This window comes from Alosa alosa, chromosome 4, assembly GCF_017589495.1.
Source record: "Alosa alosa isolate M-15738 ecotype Scorff River chromosome 4, AALO_Geno_1.1, whole genome shotgun sequence".
Classification (NCBI taxonomy): domain Eukaryota; kingdom Metazoa; phylum Chordata; class Actinopteri; order Clupeiformes; family Clupeidae; genus Alosa; species Alosa alosa.
In genome coordinates, this window is record NC_063192.1 from 33525932 (window position 1) to 33543035 (window position 17104).

Sequence of the window (17104 nt, forward strand, 5' to 3'; positions counted from 1 at the left end):
ACCGAGCAGCACAGGCCACGTTCATTTTGTCCCTCTCGCTACCGTTGAGACTTACGTTGATCAACGTTGTGACTGTTCTAATTTACTAGGCTACTTTAATAAATAATGAACTGATTTAATATTGCTTAGGATCGTTGTGATACAACATATAGATTAAATAGTCTAGGTAGGCTATAAATATAGATTATGCTAGGCTAGTGCAGGCTGTATGCCTATACTGATATTATTTAGGATAATCAATCCCAGTAAAGATAGGTCTAAGAGACATCAAACACATAGTGATTAGGCCTACATCATCTTTATTTAACAATTCCATTCTTCATTTTGACTTTCTAGCCTATCATTTATAATTCAATAATAAACTAATAATTCCATTCAGTCTTGGAATTATTGTCATAGACAACATGAAATATGGGTTCAATGTCATAAATGTAGGCGTATAAAAACACACAATGCATTGCAGAGGCTAATAGACATCAGACACAGAGTGATTTGATAATCTAATAATCTTCATAATGGAGAAAAAAATGGAAGAGCAAATCCAGATCCTGGGTAGGGGTCAGTGGGCTGTCTTCCTCAAAGTTCCTACACATTATGACAAACATACATTAGCAAATAAATCAGTAGAGAAAATATACCATAGAAATATAGCATAACTGCTAAAAGAAATAGGGGGTATTACTTATTTGTGGTTGATGTAAATCACATCTTCACACTGTGCCTTTGTGGGGGGTACTTCCATATCATCCTGAAAATACATGGGTGGGTTTGGAGATTACCTTTTTAGACACGGGTTAAATGCTACACCAGTCATCACATGGCATCTACAGTACCTTGTTGAGTAAGTTTTGTTCTCGACGCCTCTCGATTCTGTAGTCAGACCTTGGTGAGTGAATGGCATATATTACAGGTACATTCAGGTACAGGTACATACAGGTATTCAGGTACAAATACTTTCAGGCTAGTATGGCTACACAGAAACAAGCTATGTTGATGAAAATGTATTGACTGATAATATTCAAGACACTTACGGCATCGGAAAGTTATGTAGAAGAACAAGACACCACCAGCGCCCTATTTTCCTCATAGGTTCCTTAGGGGGAATAAATTACATAATAGAATGATTGTCCTGAAAACCCTTAGCTTTAAAAACCTTGGATTTCAGAGTTGTACATACCTCAGTGAAATCACACTGTGTTCCCATCACTATATACAGTACATTGCATACTGCAAGATAAGAAATGGTATATGTTCATGATAGTCGATAACAACCATAATAATTATAGCAATCTCCCCACCAATGCAGCATGACAGTGTCTAGCTGGGGGGAATTACCAAAACATAACCAAGTGATATGAACTATGATACCTGTGTGCTTTGCCTACTTTACAACAATAATTCAATTTAATTTCATTGTACTTATAGAGCGCCAAAACATAACACATGTCTCATGGCGCTTTACAGAATGTTAGACAATCAGAGAAAAAAAGAAGAGAAAGAAAGAAGAAAGCAAAGAAAAGATAATTATATTATAATACTGAATTGCCAGCATCTTACCATCAAAACAAACACCCCACAGTTATTTGATGGTCCTTGCTTTGACAATCCCTGTGGTGTAAACAAGTGTACATTTCAGCAAAGTGATGCCAACAATATGGTACAATTCAGAAGAAATTCATAAAGACATATCTGACCTGAACATCGTCCACACCCAAGGTTTCCCATGGTCCGGGGGACAAGATCTTGGCGATGTTTCTGTGAACACAGTGTGAATGTAAAGACCAATAACTATTCATATAACTATTCACATAACATTTCCTTCCACTGCTTTGCAGATGACGTCCAGCTGTATATCCCCCTTCAGGCTGATGGGCAGGCTGCACTTCATCTATTGTGTGACTGTCTTGCTGACATCAAGTCATGGATGGGTGCAAACTTCCTCAACCTTAATGAGAGCAAGACTGAGTTAATAGTCTTTGGCAAAACCTCTCCGGCCTTCTCCACCAATGCCCTGGGCCCCCTTGCCTCTAACATCAGGCCCTCTGTCAGAAATCTGGGCGTGATTTTTGACAGCAAATTCAAGTTTGAACAGCAGGTCCGGGGTGCGTTTCCCAAAAGCATCGTTGCTAACTACGGTAGCAACTAACATGGTTGCAACTATGTAAGTACGACACAACTGTTCCCCAAAACGATAGTGTGAACTATGGTGGTGGAACTTACATAGTACGATGCATCGTGACACTGCGTCAGTGTTTCCCAAAACCATAGTAGCAACTAACGTTCGCGAACCACTCATCGTAAAGTTGTGTAGTTACAGCTACACCTCTCGACCTGTAGTATGTAGTAAGAAGCATAGTTGCTGGAGACGACGTAACCCTGATGACGGAACACGCAGCTGACAGATGGATGAGAGGTAGCCATTAAACGATCCCATAACATTGCTGTGGGATACCATACCATAGCATTGCTGGAGGCTACAATTGCACATTACTGGACAACGTTATGTGGCACAGTGGAAAGTGAAGTGTTGTGGAGTTAGCCTACAACAGAGCGGCCTGTGGTTTAGTGTTATGGTGACCGCAATCATCTGTGTTGTTATTATTCGTGAATTTACATGTAGCCTAATGCTAATGTGTCAGCACAGATTCTTTCGAACACCCATTAAGTTATCTGGTGATAAAGCTTTTGAATGCCAACGGTATTGTTATGTGAGGCTAGCATCGTAATTGTTATAAAAGGATAACGTTACATTGTAGTCGTATGTTAAGTGTGTTTGGATGAAGCATCTGCTAATCATACACATAGCTAACGGTATGGACTCTACAGCCCATTATGATGTGGTGAAGTGACTGTGCTGTGGCAGAGACTATGGACCCTTTCAAGAGAGTTCCATTATCAGCATCATAGTTGGCCCCACAAGACTTCCTTTTTAACATTCCATATGTTATCTTAATGCAGAGGAAGTAAATTGGGGCCCAAATAGAATGTTCAAGCATTGTTTTTGTTTACCTTGTTGAAAGGGTCTATAGCAAAGATTCTAGAACAGAGCTCTGTTCTAGAATCTTTGGTCTATAGCGTGTGTGCTTTACATGAGAGAGGTCAGGGGTTCAAGACTGGGTCGATGGGTGTGAGGTGAGTATGCCTGTGGAGTGGGGTTTGTGTTGTATCTTGTCTGATCACAAGCTATGTTTAGCGGGTGTATAAGTTAGGCTACTCTCAGTTATTATATGATCTTGATATTTGAACACATAGCTGAATTATGTTGGTACAATGACATTGGAGAATGCTGCTGTGAAGTTGAGTAGCCTCTCGCTTGGAGAACTTTAAGACCTCTGGGACTTGAGTGAGCATGCAGAGTGCTGTGGTCAGTGTCAAAATGTGACATGATTTTCACTGATTTAACTTGTCCTTCATGGCCCAGGTATGGGTAGGCCTGTCATGGGAGGCGGAAAAATGGTAAGTTGCCTTTGCTTTGTGACCTTTCAATCTGTGTATGTCTTTTTGATGTCATGGCTCATAGGAACGTGTGTGTGTGGGGGAGGGATCATGGGGAGAAAGTGATGGTGGGAAAGTTAAGTACATTTACCCCTCACCCCACCAAACTAAAAGAAATGTAAAAACATAAACAAAAGGGGAAAAAAACAGGGTATGTGGCAGGGGAATTGTGGGGTTTGGGTGTTTAGGGGCCAAACATATGTGCAACTAATTCCCAGTGTGCTTCCAGGCCAGCAGGAAGGTGTGCAGCAGCCACCGGAATGACTTCTTCCACCTCCTCCACTAACAGCTCCTCATCAGCCGGCAGTGGGATGTGATCCTGAAGGGCCATGTTGCAGAAGCGGCGCCACCAAAACTACACTGCGCCTTTGCAGGATGGAGCTTCAGGCCACCAGCGGATTTGCTCACACACCTTTCCACATGCCCAGGGCCCTCTCCACAACAACGCGGGTCCGGCTATGGGTGTTGTACCGCGCCTCTGCCTCGCTATTGGGCTCCTAGATGGAGCAGTTGACATGCTTGTATTATCATAGGGGGTTGATGGAATAAAGTAGGTCTTGAAATGTCAGTGCACTCAGGGAATATAGACATGCATTTGAAAACAACAGTATAGACTTTGCTACTATCTCAGCAGCAGAAGGCAACAACATGAGCAGCACCTACAGTAACACTGTGTGTGTGTGTTTGTGTGTGTGTGTTGGTGTTGTGATTCAACACACAACTTCATAACTACAATGGATAAAAAGTAATGGTAAAAAAAACTGTATCTGTGCATTTAAAATATCATGAAATACTTGTGTGTGGTAACAGTATTCAGTTTTCAGTGTCACAATGAAAACACATACCAAGGGCAACATTGGAAAAATGCTGCATAAAGGCATGACAAAATCCCATTGAAATGAAGGGCAATCATACAGTAAAGTATTCATTTATATAGCGCTTTTAGAGTGAAAGAGTGAAACCCAAAGCACTTACACAACAACATGTTGTTCAACATTGTTCATATTACATATCCATATTTATTCTGCTCTTACTGTAAGGTAACTGCTAAGATACTGCACATATTTATATTTCATTTATATTACTCTAAATCACCTTCTGCAAACCAACTGTATACTACTGTCTACACGGCACTATATGTCTTGTCCTGTCTATGCACCTGTCTATACTTTATACATCACATTGCACTTTTCTGCCATTTTGGCACTTCTGGTTAGATGCAAACTGTATTTGGTTGTATTTGTACTTGTGCTCTGCACAATAACAATAAAGTTGAATCTAATCTAACATGCCAATTTTCATAGAACATAATATACATTTATCCTAAGCCTAGGCTAGTAAGCATATGGTCTCCAATCAGTAGTTAAAACTAGGACTACAGGTTCTAAAAGATCATAGGAATATTTAGTGATTGAGCCTATCCAAGATTCCAAAATCATTGTTAAATGATCATTATCTAGGCTCGAACCTACGACTACAAGATCCGAAATGCAGAGGTCTATCCTTTCACGCCACCTTGTCACGCTACAACAAACAAAAATATTGGCCAGTATTTAGCCTATAGGCTATTCGGTGTGTTTCATTAAATGTGTAACTTATTTGTTCACATTTGCTTGGTTGGCGATTTATGCTTCACTGATTAGGCTAATTAGTAGGCTACGTTCAATAGACTGTGACGTTATTATTAAAATTAGCATTATTATGTTATGCCTATTATTATTATTAATAGCCTAATATATATATTTTTTTAAAAGCATACATAGCCTAGGGCCTATTGAAATTACTGCCTATTGTTGTAATAAGTATTATTATTATTATTATTATTATTGATATTATAAGTGCTGGGCCCAGGAAACGTCATGCAATGTCAAATTTCATTACTTTTACGTGACTTCATGCGTTCGGCTCTAACCGACAGAGCCCGACATTCTCCGAACACATCTGCAACCATTGTAGTCTGAACTATGTTGGTTGAAACCAACATGGTTCAAACTAACAAAGTACGATGTAAGTACGACGGTTTTGGGAAACAGTCGTAACTTACATGTTGGTTAGTTGAACGATGCATCGTACCACGTTAGTAAAAAGCTAACCTCCGTAGTTGTACGGGAGACGCACCCCAGTGCGGTAGTTAGGAAGAGCTTTTTCCACCTCAGAACCCTAGCTAAGACCAAAGCCTACCTGCCCCAGAGCGATCTTGAGAGAGTCATCCATGCCTTCATCACATCACAACTGGACTACTGTAATGCTCTCTACACTGGCATCGATCAATCAGCTACGCTGCCTACAGTTGTTTCAGAACTCAGCCGCCCGACTCCTCACCTGCACTAAAAAACGTGAACATATCACCCCAGTTCTGGCTTCACTCCACTGGCTCCCCATCCGCTACCGCATCAATTTCCAACTCCTCTTGTCTGTGTACAAATCTCTCCATGGTCTGGCCCCCACCTACCTGTCTGATCTTCTACACCACCATTCCCCTTCCAGAGCACTATACCGTCAGCAGACCAACTGCGGCTGGAAGAACCCAGGGCCAGGCTGAAAACTAGGGGGGACAGAGCCTTTTCAGTGGCAGCCCCTAGACTCTGGAACTGCCTCCCCCTCCACATCCGTTCAGCTCAGTCTCTGTTTTTAAGTCCCCTTTAAAGACCCACCTCTTTTCACTTGCCTTTGGCTAGTGTCTCCCTTTAAGCCCAAGTGTTTAGTTTTAAATGCTCTTTTTTCTGCATTTCTTAATTTATTTTAACTGTAGGCCTTTTTGTTTTTGTGCCTTCCTGTATTTATTTATTGCACTTTATTGTGAAGCACTTTGGTGCGGCTAAGCCATCTGTAAATGCGCTATATAAATAAAATTGCCATTGCCATTGACATAACTATTCAACAGCTTCATATGGTACACAGAATAGCAACTTTAAACACTGCCGTAAGTAAATATAGCCCAGAAATGCAAACTCAAAAGATTTATATATATATATATGTATATATATATAGTGGTTACAAAGTCAGCTGCCCAAGTTGTGAACTTTATCGATGGCTCTGTTTCCCTCTGTTTAATGTGCTAGATGAGGCACTATGTTAACATATACTGTATGTATGCGTTTTTGTATGTGTACACAGTACACAATAAATATTCTGTACGTATACACAATACATATTCTATCAAATCTTTATGTTGTAGGCTAATGAATCAGAGCCATAGATTTGAAAAATGGACAAGTGGTTTACACCTGTGTGATTACACCTGTGTGATTACACCTGGTGCCCTAAAAACCTGAATAATTCCATGCGGCTTTCATCTCTTCAGCCAGCACCTTGGAGAGTATCTAGAAAGTAAATCTTCCAGACTGTGGCAGCAGAATCTGTTCAGCATGTTCAAATAGGAAAACATTTGTAAATACTGTATATACATATAACTTTACAGTTGTGGGAGTATTGTTGTTCTATTTTCAAAATGTAAGACATCTGACACATCTGACGTCTGACAATGTGTACATTTATTTCAATGAAAAGACTGTACGGAGGGCAAAACTACATTTACTTACAGTACATATTGTCCAGTGCCCAGGTTCCCACAAAGGAAGAATGATCCCTTCAAGAGTAGCCGCATAATCCTGGGGGGGAAAAGTATGGTTGATTACACTTACTGTAAGTAATACATAAATAGCTAACAAAATGAGAAATTGATATAATGCTAAAGAACATACTGGCAGGTGATCCATAGGGTTTTGTGATGCAGGCGGGATCCACGTCACAGTAGCATAGCTGTTACCAACACTTTGTGTGCTCTCTGTAACAGACATGTGTTATTCTATGTAACCTGTTATTGTAAAATATGTATCAATTCAACACTGTATTCCCCAACAGTGTTGTAAACTCAATAAAATTACAGAGCTGTACTCAAAGCTGCCATATTGTTCAGGCACCACAAAAGTTTTGAGTTCACTCAACTAGTTTCCCAGTTATTGATTATTTTTACAAGATTAGCTCTTAGTATATGAGTAGAACTGACCCCCAAACTCATAACATGGCAAATAACCTAATAACCTGTACAAACCAACATAAACCAATACAAAAATCGGAAATCCCAATGAATGGGGAATGAACTAGTCTACGATCGATTGTGGCAGTTGTAAATTGATACACTTTGACATCGTAGGCCTAAGACTAATTGTTTGCAAGGACTGCTGCGCACCCGGATGTAGGCAGGCAAGCAGCAAGCAATCAGTGAGATGATCCATCAATCATCATCAGACTGCAAGCCTTATAGCCTCTACACAAAGGTAAGAACGCGCCTTAATGTAGGTGTACTTTGTTTATTTATTTGTGTACCGTCTTCCAGCGGGCAGACCTCAGCTGTGTAGGCTATGTAAGAGAGACCTTTTGCGGGCTAGCTGCATGTTTTAGCGAGTTAACTAAAGTTTGACACGCACAAACAGGCAGCGCACTTTGAAACATTTTATTAGTAGCCTACCATAAGATACCATAAGCTGCCATAAGCTATATGGTTCGCATTAGCTGCTAGATGTAATACAAAGTAACACTGCAGGGTAATTCTTCAACTATGATACTTTTCTTGTCCTTGGAAGAAATAATAAAAACTAAAAAATATTAAGGCTACTTTTGTTTTTGGTGGTGGAAATGACACGGTGACGTGGTGGAAATGGCATTGCCCTAAAAACACCGTATATTTGCTTCATAGTAGGCCTACTAAAGAGTCTAGTAGAAAAAACCATCATAATTACATAACATATGGCAGGGACAGATTTTTTTGTTTTAAATCTTAAATTTGTCTATGTATGTCATGTCATCTCCACCACACTTTGTCATTTCCATCACAACACATATTTTAAGTTAAACATGTAAAAATAATACAACATACAACATTTCTGGAAAAATAAATTAATTGAATATTTTGGCTGATATGTGTAATAATAAAATACATTTGGAACAGTAGATGTTATTTTTGCTTGAAAACACACGTTTTGTTGTGTTTTGGAAACATGTGATTGGGCAGTCGTGGCCTACTGGTTAGGGCTTCAGACTTGTAACCGGAGGGTTGCTGATTCAAACCCCGACCAGTAGGAACGGCTGAAGTGGCCTTGAGCAAGGCACCTAACCCCTCACTGCTCCCCGAGCGTGGCTGTAGCAGGCAGCTCACTGCATGTGTGTGCTTCACCTCACTGTGTGTTCACTGTGTACCGAGTGTGTTTCACTAATTCACGGATTGGGATAAATGCAGAGACCAATTTCCCTCACGGGATCAAAAAATACTGGAAATGACAGACTTTTGGAATAAAATGTCAAAAATATATATTATTCAAGTGAAATCTTTACAGCCACTATTAGGGCAAGTTTCTAGAAAGAGTAGGTAATTAAACCATGCAAAAAGATTTTTACTGAAAGATGTCCATTACCATTATACATTTTCTGAAAATTACCAGGTCAAAGAGTACCATAGTTGAAGAATAACCCTGCAGCAATAGCATATGTCTTATATTAACGTCAAATCCAGTTTTGTTAACACGGATAGGAAGCCAAGTTGTAGCTCCGAACTTACTGACAATAGCCTAAGCATGATCAATGGCAACATCCGACTCTGATAGGCCTGCCTATACAGAGAGATGAAGAGACTGTCTGACTGACTTTTGTTCAAAAAAGTGAAATAATACTGTTCATAATATTTTTCCCCTCAGGACCAGATGGCTGTGTGACATGTTTTCAGTTCTGTGCAAGGAACCACCATCACACCATGGTAAGTGATAACTTACTTGTGCTCCATTTACTAGTGTCACAATGTAGCCAACGTGTGGCCTATATTATTATAAGTTATAGGGATATTTTGTAAGCATTTATTTACCTATGAAAATAGCCTAGCCTAATGTTATCCCTTTGCATCTCTCCACAGGGATACACAAAGGCTAGGGTTGAGTGATGTTTTTGTATTAAAGAAGGGATGACACCTTAGACTTATTTTATGCGGCATTTTCAAAATGTGTTGGCTATGCAGGTCATGTGACGTCTCTTCCGAGACACAGGCTCATTTACTTTGCCATTATTAGTTAAATCACAGTCAGTTTTCAAGGGTCAGCCCATTACCATGCATACACCACTCATGCATTTGCTCATTCCAGTCTATTAATGCACTGAACATTCATCTCTCACGATTTCATAGAAAGACAGAGCAGGAGGTTGCATATCAGGAGCGTGAAGGAGTTAATATTGTATTTTCATGTCAGCTGTACTAGTCTTATTTAATATATGCATAGGATTAATATTCTGCTGATTTGTCTTCCCATTACCCCACAATCCCTCTGTCTTTCTAGGAAGACGTAAATGTCAACAGCAGAAGGAAAATTACTCTGCAGGCCCTTCCCATCTTCCTGTGGGAAAATGGATTTTTTAAGACCTGGAATGTAAGTTTTTGATTAAATTGTGTGTCCTCTTTCACTCTTCTTTTTTTACTTTGTCTTCTCTATATATCTCTATTTCTATTCAGCCCTCTCTGATACTACCTTGCAGCCAAAAGACAACAACCACACCCATCTTCCTAGCCACCAGAATAGCAGTTAAATCATACTACAGTAATTCACCAAGAATGACATATTTGGGAATTTTACCTTAACTTTTCATTCACTGGTATTTCATATTATATTAAATACACATGTAGTGTTTTTCATTGACTACTCTACTCATTAACTAATTACTGTCATGTTCTTCAGGCAGAAGAAATTGACCTGCCAGACTTCTCCGATGCAGCTGTATTCTCACTGTTTCCGGTGATACAGACTCCCTTGTGAAGTTTGGTCCTGCTATCCATTCTATAGTTCTTGACGGAGATATTGTTGTGTGTGATATAGCAGAGTTGACAGAGACATAATTTGGCTATTTGGTTTAATTTATGCACTTCATCTCGATTATCCAAACCAATTGTCCTACACATTTAATTTCATTTAAAAAATTATAATGGGTTTGGAAGACCTGAAGCGGTTACCTCCTAGACTGCTGCTTAGCCTTAAAAATAAATTGCTGATGATGGATGAGTAAGCATTCTGTTTTCCAAATCTCATGGTTGGTACTGCCAGCATGTTAATACTCAAGCAAGCAATGGAGCTTTTCACTTTTATTTATGTTGGCCTATTATTTTGTTATTTGAGTATTATTACCTTTGTTGAAGTGGTAAAATGTTGTTATTTCTTTGATGTTCTGTATTAACCGCATTGCTGGGGATGTTATTCTGTTAGAATTCTAATGGGATTCTTAAATAAATGGAATCTGCATTGAAATTGTCTTTTGAGTAGTTTTTTATTTGAATCTTACAAATAAAATATTTTTGATTTTGAGGTAAATAGTAAACCTAAACAGTCAAAAAATGTGTTTCAATAGAGTGAAGTCAACTTAAAAATATAAGAGACTGAAGTGACTGTTTAGGTTTGAGAAACTGAATGAGTCATGGTGATAACATGAATATATTATTAGGAGTGATAACTTAAAAACATCAACTCCATTTCCAGTGTCAATTTTGAGCATTAAAAAAAGTCTCATTCACGTCTCATCAAGACTTTTTTTAATGCTCAAAATCTTTAAGGACAAGGATAAAAGTGAAAGTAACTGCATATAACTGTCTTGTCGTTGACTGACTCCTTGGTGAAGTTAGTTTCACTTTGCCAATGAGTTCAAATAATAGACGAGTGGAAATGCGTGAAGGCTATGCTAGGTTTTAGTAAAGCATGGTTTAAGAATGACTATTCCATACGGTCTCGCAAGCAGCCTCCTTCAAATGCGCCGTTGAATGCCAAAATACCGATGCATTTATTTGACATATCGCGCTTTGCGCCGTTAAAGGGAATGACAGATGTCATTCTCATTGGTTTAAATGATGTTACGCCCCAAACACACCCATATGACTGATTAAAAAACCTAGGAACACTTTGTTGCGCCATGCGCTCCACGTTTGATAACGAAACCCCTCCCAATGTGAACTGGACATCCTACTAAATTTGACGACTTTTGACGAGTGACGATGCACTTTAGAATATCATGATAGGGCCCCTAGGAGTTAAAGGCATGGTTATCATCGGCAGAGAATCTCCCGCATATTTATTTTTTTACATATTAAACACATACAATCACACAGAGAATGTGTTTGTAAACCTTTATTGAGCAATGAAGTCAAGTGTGCACTCTATCCTTATTGTGTACAAGGAGGATTGTGCAGGAGACAACATGAGCCGCTGTAACTGTAGGCTAATCATAGCCACAATCAGCACTGTAAATGAATCAAGCACAATATAGGCATAGGCATGATACCGACATGACTTGACTTGATGTAACAAAATAGGCAACAATACAGGCATAAAACCTAAACCATGAAACCTAAAAACAAAAGTATAGCTCAAACTTACTTCCATATCTTTTTCACGTGTATGACAGGGAGGGAATGTGTTGATGTGTTGAAATGTAGGCTGAGCTCAACGTTGAGCTCCACCCTACATTGAGCCCAGCCCCGATCTGCAAGCTGCAGCCAAGAGAAAGGAGGGAAGCGAAGAGGCTTGAATTTGTTCAGAGGAAGGAGAAATTGCTATATGATGTGCACAAATGACTAAATGTTGTGGAGGTTGAACTAATAGTTATGAGAATTTTCATTCTGATCTGAGAAAAGCACCAAAGCAACTGAGAAAAACTGTAACTAAGCCTGGCTGGTCGGGACCAGGCTAGGTGCAGAGAATAAATCCCCATGGTAACTTATGTGCCATCTCTTTTGTGAAACCAAGTCAAGACTAAATTCATTCAGGATAACCAAAAAATCCTAGCTTAATCCCTTATCCAGGTTTTGTGAAATACCCCTCTGATTGTTATAGACTATAATAATGTTTGTTACATTCATCATAATCAGTAGGCTAACCATACGTGGGTGTGCTTTGGTGTTTTGGTTTGAGCTTTGGTATGCCTTACGAAAATGTCAAGAACATCTGGACTAGAGGGTGGTATTGGACAACTTCTGTCTGTTTTCATGTAGCCTGACACTTAATTTATCAGAATATACGGTTAGCAAATAATTTAAAAGCTAACTCGATGAAGCCAGTGAGCCATAACACTCTTGTGCATTTGGCCAATCTATGGACTGAAGACAGAAACCCATTCTGTTGCCCCTCCACCCCTGTTGCTAACTGTGTCTTTGTGGTGAACTCTTCATTTCCAGCCATCCTAATTCTGACTGCGGTTTCTACATTTGGGATGGAGTGCACTTTCAGTTACGACAACGGTAAACACACCTACCAGCGGACCGACACGCCCGGCCTTCAATGTGAAGCCCACTGGAGCACCACAGATGTGAGTAGCTTACTGATCACACTCACAACACTCAAGTTATTCTCTTTCATTGGTCTAATTGATTTCTAGTCTTAAATCAATTCATTTAATTTCCAAACTGAATGTGATATTTAGAACTATCCCATTGCCAGTGGATTGGATTTCAATCACAGTCTGGTGTCAGAAGTTAGTCCTGAGAGAATCTCTCTGAAGATCTGTATGGACAATCTGACAGTCTCAGTGGATTGTGAGGACGAGAATCGGGTATTAGCGGTCAGTCAATTGTGTTTAAGTCCTTTTATTTTGTTTTGTCATTAAAAAAAAAGTGTGAAAGTGTATGCGTAATGTATATAATATGTATTGCTCTTTCCTCCTTAACAACAGAACTACAAATGTGAATGCTCAGGTATGTGAAGGAATTTTCATTGACATGAGACAATGTTTTGTCTACTTCATGCAATAAGAAGTTAAAATTTAACTTATTAGATCATTTGTTTGTTACACAGTTGACTGTTCTGCATGGGGCCTCCAACCTGCACAAAACAGAGGTACGCATTTCAGACGTTCCTCTCTCCTCTCCTCGTCTCTCTCATTCTCTTCAAGAATGTTATATGCTTAATGGTAAGATCACAGTAAACCACAGCCTAACTGGGCTTATAACCCTCGTTCCTAATAGGAGAGTCCTGTAATTGGGTTTGTCCATCCATTCACATGTGTACACACACATGTAACAGAAGTCGTAATTCGTCCGCCGCTCACAGCCCTCGAACCCGCCACCTCGACACACACCGGCATGGGAGTCGAACGCTCTAACCACTGAGCTAAAAGCCCAGGCTTCCAACTCAGCGGTTAGAAGCGTTCTTAAGGTTAGGGCTGTGAGGATTTACACGGGCAACTAGCATGCTAGCTCAGTTCGCCTCCGTTACACTAACATAGCTTGAAAACTGTTCTATCAGACCCATTTTGCTGCCAACCCTTTTGACTTCTGCTGTTTGTACTGAAAGCCAAAAGCACCCTTTGCCTGTACCTTGGGTATTATTTTCTGAGGCTTATAATGCATCTGTAGTGTGTGAATATCATTTTAACATGACTCATCTTTTATATCCCCCATACTAATGATATTGCCAGCCAGGCTGCAGCTTGCAGATCTGGGCTCAGGGGCTGGGCTCAACGTTGAGCTCAACCCACGTTAATGTTGTGCTTTACCGAGCAGCACAGGCCACGTTCATTTTGTCCCTCTCGCTACCGTTGAGACTTACGTTGATCAACGTTGTGACTGTTCTAATTTACTAGGCTACTTTAATAAATAATGAACTGATTTAATATTGCTTAGGATCGTTGTGATACAACATATAATGCTAACAGATTTACTAATGATATTCCATGCACTCTCGTTCAGGTCCTGTGGCGATACGCGGGCATTGGGGCATGCTGGTGTCCGTCATTGTGTGCCTCCTTGGGATTCTGCTTGGGGTCTACATCCTTTACAAACGATCCACCATAATTGATGTTGGGCCAAGGGGCGGACAGGCAAACGATGAATTTTGTAGTGTTTGACAAATGTCAGTCTGTAACCCAATCATTAATTTATTTGCAGCCTATTGATTGTGCCAGGATCATAATAGGTAAAATGAACTTCCAATTTGAGGTGTTGCAAGTCTCAGGTTTGAGTACAGGGTTGAGCCACCTTACACCTTATAGAACCTGATGCATTACACCTTATAAAACCTGATGGATTACACCTTACACAACCTGATGCATTATAGAGCATGGGGTCCAACCTCAGCATATGATTTGATGTGTTGTGCTCTTCTTCAGGTCAAAATAAAGCAAAATAATCCAGTAGTTCTCCTCTAATGTATCTGTGTTGGCTCCTGATCCTTCCTCCTCCTCTATGTATTCTCAAAACGTTTTTATAGGAAGGGATCATTCTCATTATCATTTGGGCAGCCGTGGCCCACTGGTTAGCACTCTGGACTTGTTGCCGGTTCGAGCCCCGACCAGTGGACCACGGCTGAAGTGCCCTTGAGCAAGGCACCTAACCCCTCACTGCTCCCCGAGCGTCGCTGTTGTAGCAGGCAGCTCACTGCACCGGGATTAGTGTGTGCTTCACCCCACTGTGTGCTGTGATTCACTAATTCAGGGATTGGGTTAAATGCAGAGACCAAATTTCCCTCAGGGGATCAAACGAGTATATATACTATACTATACTATACTATACTATACTATACTATACTATACATTACTTCTCTGCAGTTCATCAATGTGACAAATCAATGGTTGAATCAGCTGATGATCTTTTTTACATGTTGGAGCAGTTAAGAGATATTACCTTATCTGAGTCTTTGCACCGACAAGATAAAGCCTGGAAATAGTCAAAGCTAATGTAGCCTTGACACCCCATTGAAATCCCAGTAACAATTTCTGATGCATCTCAACAAGGATCTGGACCAGAAAATGTTTAGTACCTCCACAATATCCCTGATAGCCGTCTCTGGCTGTTTAGTACCTCCACAATATCCCTGATAGCCGTCTCTGGCTGTTTAGTACCTCCACAATATCCCTGATAGCCCGTCTCTGGCTGTTCTGTGTCTTCCTGGATAGTTGTAATTACAAAGTCCATGATGAAAAAATAACTTATTTTTTTATTGTTAAATAATACCAATAATAAAATGTAAAATTAATTTAGCATTAATGATTAATTTCAGCCTTCCCCATCTGCATAGCCTGTGGGGCTGGTCCTACCATTTAATACAAATGATAGCTGATAGCTGTTATTATATTAAAATGCTTAAAGGTTAATATCATAAATGTTATTCTATAGCTGTAGTTCTGTAGCTTAAATGTTAAAATGCTTAAATGTTGATATCTTAAATGTTGTAAGTAACTTTAGATAAACATGTCTACCAAATTAATATGTACATGCAAATTAACACATGTTCACAGCACCTCACATTCACTGCATGAACTACTGGTCAGACAACAGAGTGTTTTCAGTTGGAGTTCTGCTTCAACTTCACTGTAATAAGGATTGTTAAAAAGTAATTCCTACCAATTGCTATAACAATTCGCAATGACTCCCCTCTGTGCCAATCTGAAATAATCAGAAAGACAATGCACAGATTGCAATCAATGCACGCTTGTGCACACATGCGCTTGTGTATGTGTTGGTCTAACCAGGCCACCTAAGATGGGTACCAACATAGCCCTGCTTATTACAACTGTGCTGTATGCTGAGTCATGCAGGCCACACTCCTGACCACCATTTTAGAATAGCACATGAGAGAAAATGTCAGCCGAGCGCACACACACACACACACATTTAACAGATTAAAGAGCATTCTTGTGTTTACTTTTGTGATGTCTTATAAATTCCTTAGCATACATACTTATACAGTTTTTGCCAGTTGCTTACACATAAAAAATGAATTCTTAGTCCAAAGATTCAAAACATGAACTTATTTTACCCATACCTTAAACAATGTAGCAAGAAATCATTCAGATCACATGACATTGGGTTAATTACACACTGCACAACAACATGTAAAACACTGTTCTCAAAATGAGAACTTTCAGTCTTCCTTTTTGCTATGTCTGTGCCATTTCGTTTTACTTTTTCTGGTAGGCTATCAGAAAAACTGTGAGAAGACTAAATGTAGGCCTATTGAATAAAAATGAATTGAATGAATTGTATCCATTCCTCCCAAGATGTTACTGTCATTGACATGTAATACCTACTAGACAAGACACATTTCACTGACTTGTCATTTTTTGCATTGAGATAAACCTATAATAGTAAACACTTGGACTTGTCGGCGTTTGTTTTTTTCACCAAATAGGCAATACGCTAATATTAGGGCTGGGACAATTAGTCAACATAGTCGACGTAATCGACTACATAAATTCGTCAACGTGAATAATTTGCGTCGACTATTCGCAATGTAGATTTATGAACGCACCCGTGATGATCTACATCCCAATTGAAACCTATGATTCCAGAGCTCACTTTGAGAGATCCAGGGCTATATGTACACATATTTGTTGCACGTGCTACAAAAAATCAAGACAGGCGTTCCGCGAATTTGGTACAATTTTGCGGGGATTTTGGCAGTGTGAGAAATTTGGTCTCTGCATTTAACCCAATCGGTGAATTAGTGAAACACAAACAGCACACAGTGAACATACTTATATTTAATTTATATACTAGCCTACTCTAAACCACCTTCTGAAAAGAACTGTATACTGTCTACACTGCACTATATCTTTTGTCTGTCTATGCACCAAAAAACTTTGTAGCCTA

The 17104-nt window shown here is 39.6% G+C and overlaps 1 long non-coding RNA gene across 3 annotated transcripts; it reads right to left on the minus strand.

Moving 5' to 3' along the window:
* Positions 1 to 282: 282 nt before the first annotated feature.
* On the minus strand, positions 283 to 6237 carry LOC125294026. 3 transcript variants are annotated; one of them, XR_007193468.1, is made up of 8 exons: positions 5677 to 6237; positions 1695 to 1755; positions 1558 to 1608; positions 1178 to 1227; positions 1032 to 1093; positions 834 to 882; positions 683 to 748; positions 283 to 585 (listed from the first exon to the last, which is right to left on the minus strand). It is a non-coding gene; the product is annotated as an uncharacterized LOC125294026 (long non-coding RNA). The 3 variants fall into 3 exon arrangements; XR_007193469.1 differs by lacking the exon at positions 5677 to 6237 and adding an exon at positions 3908 to 4466; XR_007193467.1 differs by lacking the exon at positions 5677 to 6237 and having other exon boundaries at positions 1695 to 2252.
* Positions 6238 to 17104: the final 10867 nt, after the last annotated feature.